At 44.5% G+C, this 6,261-nt stretch overlaps 1 pseudogene; it reads right to left on the reverse strand.

Annotated features, from left to right (window-relative positions):
• Nucleotides 1–916: 916 nt before the first annotated feature.
• On the reverse strand, nt 917–1,374 carry LOC101618199 (annotated as a pseudogene).
• Between the last annotated feature and the right edge of the window lie 4,887 nt (nt 1,375–6,261).

A 6,261-nucleotide genomic window follows, 5' to 3' on the forward strand; every position in this document is an offset into this window, starting at 1 on the left:
TCTGCCCAGATTTCTATCAGCAGCATGCTATGCTAAGCCCTCATCAGAATCTGCCCATCAGCTGTGCTCATAGTCACCTGAGCTTTCTCTAGTCCATTTCTCCAAACTTTTTCAAACTCTTCCTATAGTCATTTTCAAAAGTTTCCTTCTCCACATTGTTAGCTACAGCTATAGTCCACAACTCCATTTTTAATGCCGATTTTACATTAGCTTTCTGTCACTATAACAAAACACCTGAGATAATTAGCTTGTGAGAGAGAAGGATCATTTGCCTTCAAGTTCTTGAGCAAACCACCGCTCTGGGGCTCTGGTGGACCTGCCAAGAGGTCAAGTCATTTAAAAAACCATCTATCTACTTTCACAGCTGCTTAAAAATTTCAACATTCAGTCTTTTTTTTAATTAGAAAAATTATTTATTTCTGCTCTTTTCATACATCATGTTGTCCAGGAAAGTCTTGTATATGTATCTGAGAGAGTGTAGTACCACACACTCAGCTTAAAGGCAATGCACCATGGGAAAAGCTGAGAGTCCTCCTCTATCAAGATTTTGTTTCTTGATTTACAGTATTTTCTGAAAATCAGAAGTGTTATTTTCAAAAATGATAAAAGGGTTATAAAAAACACTCACTTTATTCAGAACTGGTGTACATTTTCTTTAAGAAATGAAAAATTAAGAAGAAAATGCCTCTTAACATCATTAGTGCGTAAGTATAGGTCAGAAGCAAAACAAAATACTGCAATGAACTTGTCTCTGATGTCAGGAAATTCCAGTCGGAATTAATGTGCTTCCTAGGTGTTCACTCAATGCTTCCTCTCCTGCATTCTTCATACTTCTGTTTTCTCAGAGGACGGATCAGCTCTTACACCTTTATCAGCAGGAGCAAACCCAGGACCACTGGTTTCCTCGGAAAAGGCACTAACCCATCAGATAGCCTGTAATTTCTTTCTCACAAATACCCTAGCCAGGACAGAGACAAATCCAATGATGAGAAGAAGAAATCTACTGAATTTTGGAATATTTGGTGCATTGAATTGGTCCAGGATTATGAAACCTAAACCTCCCATGGCAAACAGGAAGCTAGTTGGTAGTCCTTCCATAATATACTGTCCATTTACCCTGCTGACCTCTGATGTCCATGCTCATCAGTCATTCAGCCAACACTTGGAGGTTCAGCAGTAACATCATAAATTATTCTTCCAGTGGTGAGGAAGTAAGACACCATCACCAGAGAATCCACCATCATGGCTGAGGGCATGTGCACCCAGAGTGGCATCCACCATAATGGCCGAGGGCATGTGCACCCAGGGCAGCCTCTTCAGCTTCAGGTTGGGACATTTGAGCACTAAGAAGGGCACTTGGCACAAAGTCTCCATGTTGGCAAAGGCTCTCAGCATTCAGTCTTTATAAAACTCTTCATGAACTGAAATTAGAAGGGTGTTTCTGTCCTACAACAACATATATATATATATATATATATATATATATATATATATATATATATATATATATATCAAGCCAATAAATGGGCAGTGTATGGCACAACAATGGCTTCACCTCACAGCCAGATAGCAAAAGAAAGAACAAATGGCTGGTCTCTCAGAATCCTTCTTCAAGGACACAGCACCAGGACCCAAGGGTCTCCTCCTACACCCCACTGCCCAGAGATGCACAGCACCTCTCAATAGAACCTCCCTGAGGACCCAGCATGGACCACTGAGCAGCATTCAAACTAGAGAGGTTGAAGTCCACGAGACACACTCCAACCCCAGAATTCCCCCCACTGGCCTCCTGTATGCTCCAACACTTACATATTTGTGTCTATTACCACTCCATTCCTTCCTCGGTACACTGCTTCTGGTTGGCAAGAACACAAGCTGAAAGTCTAATAGGTGATGCCCTGTCATGACTTGCTATGTGAGGGCACAGGGGCCCAAATACACCTGCCCTGCCAGCCTTCTAGCGAGCACTGCTCCAGACAGCATTCTTTCATCTGTATGGAGAGAGGACCTCCACTGTTCTTTCCTATGGACTTGCAACAGGATGTCTCTATACAAGGGAACAATGGTGGCCTTTGGGTTTTATTTTTGGACCCACGTATATTACTCAGCCCATGTACTCATCATTTTCAGCAGCCTAACCTCTCCAAAGACCTTACCTTTTGAAAAGAGCAAAGGATAAAGGCTGTCACCTCGGTGTTAGTCAAAAGTCTTCCTCCAATCAATCCCCATTCACTTAGCAAATATGACTGAGCGGATTACAACAGCTTCCATGTGTTCTTCTCTAGGAGGAGCTACAAAGAGGGATCTAATCATAAATATTCCATCAATAGGTCAAGTCATTTAAAATGCCATCTGCTCACTTTCATAACTGCTAAAATATACGCTACAACTCAACGTTAAATCTAACAAGGCTCTTCATGAACTAAAGCTGGAGGGATATCTTTTTTTTTTCTTTTGGAGGGATATCTTTGCTCCATGATAACAAATGCATATCTTAAGCCAATTAGCTATATAGTTAGTGCTTGGTGTTAAAACATTAAGGATTAAAGAAAACATACAAAATCCTCCTGTTTTGTATAAATGAATTTGTACAAACAGACACTCAAAATCAATGGGGAGAACAGTGTCCACTTTGTTACATCTAGGCTTAAGGACACTGGGTGATAAGGATCTTTTCCATGTTCATTTCTATTCTTTAAATTCTCCGGAACTTCTTACATTAACTCTGGACCACCAGTGTGAAAGGCTGCTTTATAGATGATCCATCCTAAGCTGGTGGCATCTTACAGTAAAGTGGGGCCAGAATACTACCAGAAAAGGTAGCCTGGCTAGCAGGAGTCATGTGACCTGCTGCTGGCCTGGACAATCAGGGACAGGGTGGAGACACACAGTGGCTATAATTTTCAGATCCCCTGGACTGAATGACAGAGGAATGGCACAGTTCCCCACCTCAACCTTTGGTCTGCATCCTAAGGACCCCTCTAAAGGATCAGATCACCAGCTAATGTCCAAATGACCTTCCATATGGGACAAATCTGCCTGCCCCCCTTTCTGTGTCTCAGTAACATGAGGGGGGCTCTGTGTGTGTGGTGTGAGGAGATATGTATGCACATCACATTCAGATGTGATGGGCTGCTGTCGCCAGGCTACTACGCACAGATTGGGAATACATCCATGGGATTGTTCTGGGCCTCCTGACTGATGCTTTTCCAGCCGTTCAGTCACATGTCTTGTCACAACCACTGTGACACCGTGACAATGCTCCCCTGTGGAGACGTACTCTCGGAGGACCAATACGACCCACACAGGCACTTCAAGCAGCTGAGAAACATCTGTGCATCTCCACATGCCTGTCTTCAAAGCTAGGGAGGCCCAAGCTGACAACTCCCCCATCCACACCATGCTAGAGGAGCTGAGAAGGAGGTAAAAGTCTAGATGCATGCATTGGTCATGCTGAAAAAAAAAAAAGCTGCATAATTGCATTTCTTCCCTCCTAAGAGGAAAATATTTACCTTGAAGGACTACACGGAAGAGCAAGGACCAAGCAAGCAGACTTTTTGACACCCTCTTGTGCAGGTGACAAGAGATGTAGATCTCGTCTCCAAGGAGTTTGCAGCATGTGGACTACTTAAGGCGTGGCTGGAAAAGTTGAGCTCATGCCAGGCCTTTGTATCGAGAAAATTTCCATAGCGAAAGAGAAAAACACTGTTAGCAGAGCTGTTAACACAACCAGGGGAAAAGAAGCCGGTCTCCGGGCGCCTCTTCAGGCAGCGGCCTCTTCCCTAGAACAGATGGTTAATAGCGTAGCCATTGCCCCTGGAGCAGAGATGTAGAGAAGCACCTGGACCCACCCCCTCCTGCTCACTCATCGCCCACTAGCACCCCCACTGGACAGTGACAGCCTCAGCAAGGTGGTGTGGGGAGCCCATTCTCTAGGATACATCTCCCACAACCCAGGACATCAGAGCTTAGAAGAACATGGCCAGCGCACATCATTCAAAAACCAGTCAGTACCATAAGATAGGAACAGTGCCAGGTGAGCTTGTGCAGGAACTGGGTCCAGAGGAAGAAAGAGTGTATTGGTGCAAGACCTTTCTGGAATGTTCTCCCAGAGGAGCAGATTCTGGAGGGTAGGATTGCTATATGTTGACAGGAATAAAAAATAAGGATTGGACTAGAGAGATGGCTCAGCAGTTAAAGGTTCTCCCTTATAAAGCCTAACAGCCTGCACTGGATTCCCTAGAACCCATATAAAGCCAGATGAACAAAATGGAAAGAGACCTTGGTACACCCATTAGCATTCTCTCTCTCTCTCTCTCTCTCTCTCTGTCTCTCTCTCCCCTTGCAAATATTTTTTTAAATAAGTATGATGGCCTAGAGAGATGGCTTAGTGGTTAAGACACTTGCCTGTGAAGCCTAAGAACTCTTGTTTGAATCTCCAAGTCCCATGTAAGCCAGATGCATGGTGACATAAGCGTGCAATATCACACACGGACACAAGGGGAGTTTGTTTGCAGTGGCTGAAGGTCTTGGCATGCCCATGCCCATTCTCTCTCTCTCTCTATCACACACACACACACACGCATAAATTTTAAAAAATTAAAAGTAAGTATGGTTAACCTACCCCAGCATTCTTTGCCCCTAGCATCTTTATCCTGTGCCCCTATCCTGGGCCAGCAATGCCAGGTACCTGGGTGAGTTTAAGTGTGTAATAGTCAGGAGAAATTTTCATCTTAGAGATTTTATGCATTGCTTTCCATGTTTATAAAACATGGAAATATGTTAACATCAGTTGGTTCTCTTGGCTTGGGCCAATGCAACAAGAGTGTGTGGTAGAGCAAAACCAATTACCTATAGCACTCCAAGGGTCTACCCCAGATGACTCTAAGGTCCAGAGCAAAGTGGCTGTGAACGGGCACAACCCAGTCCTGCCAGGATCACAGGCCATTTTACACCAATGCAGCAGTTCTTAAGAATCAGGCAAGGCGACCTCCCTCCTTCCACTGTTGCCGACTGAACTGTTGCTACAGTCAGTAGTCATGGAGGATAAAGTGTGCTCACCACCTAAGAGGCAAGTACTGAAACTGGGGAACTCCACCTTTGGATTGGCCAACCTGATAGATGGTCTAACCAGGAGCTCAAATCTATGCACCCCTCCACCTTCTCAACATTCAGGTATCCCAGAAGAAGGGACGGTGACATCCTCAATGTTGAAAAACTGATGAGACACAGTTAATCTTCCTCATTCTTGGGACCATGCCCACAGGTTTAGTTAACCATCAGTCAAAGTTTTCTTTCTGGGTTGCATCCCTACTGAACACGCAAAGGTTTATTTTTCTGGGTTTGTTTTTTTTCGTCATTATTCCCTGAACAGCACAGTGTAGCAACTGCTTACATGGCATCTCCACGGTGGAGATGACACAAAGTATATGTGACACTGTGTGGACGACATGGGTAAATGCAGTGCCATATTATGAGAAGGACATGAGCCTCCCTGAATTTGGACGCTGCAATCAACTCCCACACCATGAACACAGAGAAACAACTCTACCATATCTTGTGGGCTGAATTAGTCAGATTCCTGTTACTATAACAAATACCCAAGGGAAACACAAAAGGGTAAAGGTTTGGTCTAGTTCACAGTCTTGAGAGTTTCAGGCCATAGTCAGTTGGTTCTGTTGGCTTGGATCAATGCAACAAGAGTGTGTGGTAGAGAAAAACTAACTACCTCATGGCCAGGAAGCAAAAGAGACAAAGAGGAAGAGACTTGGACTGCATAGTCCCTCAAGGTCACGCCCCCAGTGACCTAAACACCTCCACCAGGCTGCGCCTACTAAGGACCCTCCCACCTCCAAAATGCTACTTTGGAGGCCCAGCCTTTTAGACACATGCCTTCTTGGGACACTTGTCCAAACATTACCAGGGCCAAATAAGAATATTAGCAAAGGACAGATTTGGACCACTAAGTGCCCTCTTAGCTAGCTGTTAGAGACTTGGAGTGATTATTCCTCATCAGGCCCATCTTATGAGCCAATTATTCCAGATTCACACAACTCCAGCTCCATGCTGGTATATCTCACCAGACTCCATGGCATTCCCCCCCCCCCAACACAACCCCTGCCCCCTGATTCCAACTGTCCTTAGATCTGACAAGGCGATATACTATAGGGGAAGATAGCCCATATTTTAGCATCTGCATTTCTACTAACTCCCATGGGGTTCAAATCCAATTACCACCTGAACAGAACTCAACTTCTCCTC

This window comes from Jaculus jaculus, chromosome 5 (genome assembly GCF_020740685.1).
Source record: "Jaculus jaculus isolate mJacJac1 chromosome 5, mJacJac1.mat.Y.cur, whole genome shotgun sequence".
NCBI classification, from domain to species: domain Eukaryota; kingdom Metazoa; phylum Chordata; class Mammalia; order Rodentia; family Dipodidae; genus Jaculus; species Jaculus jaculus.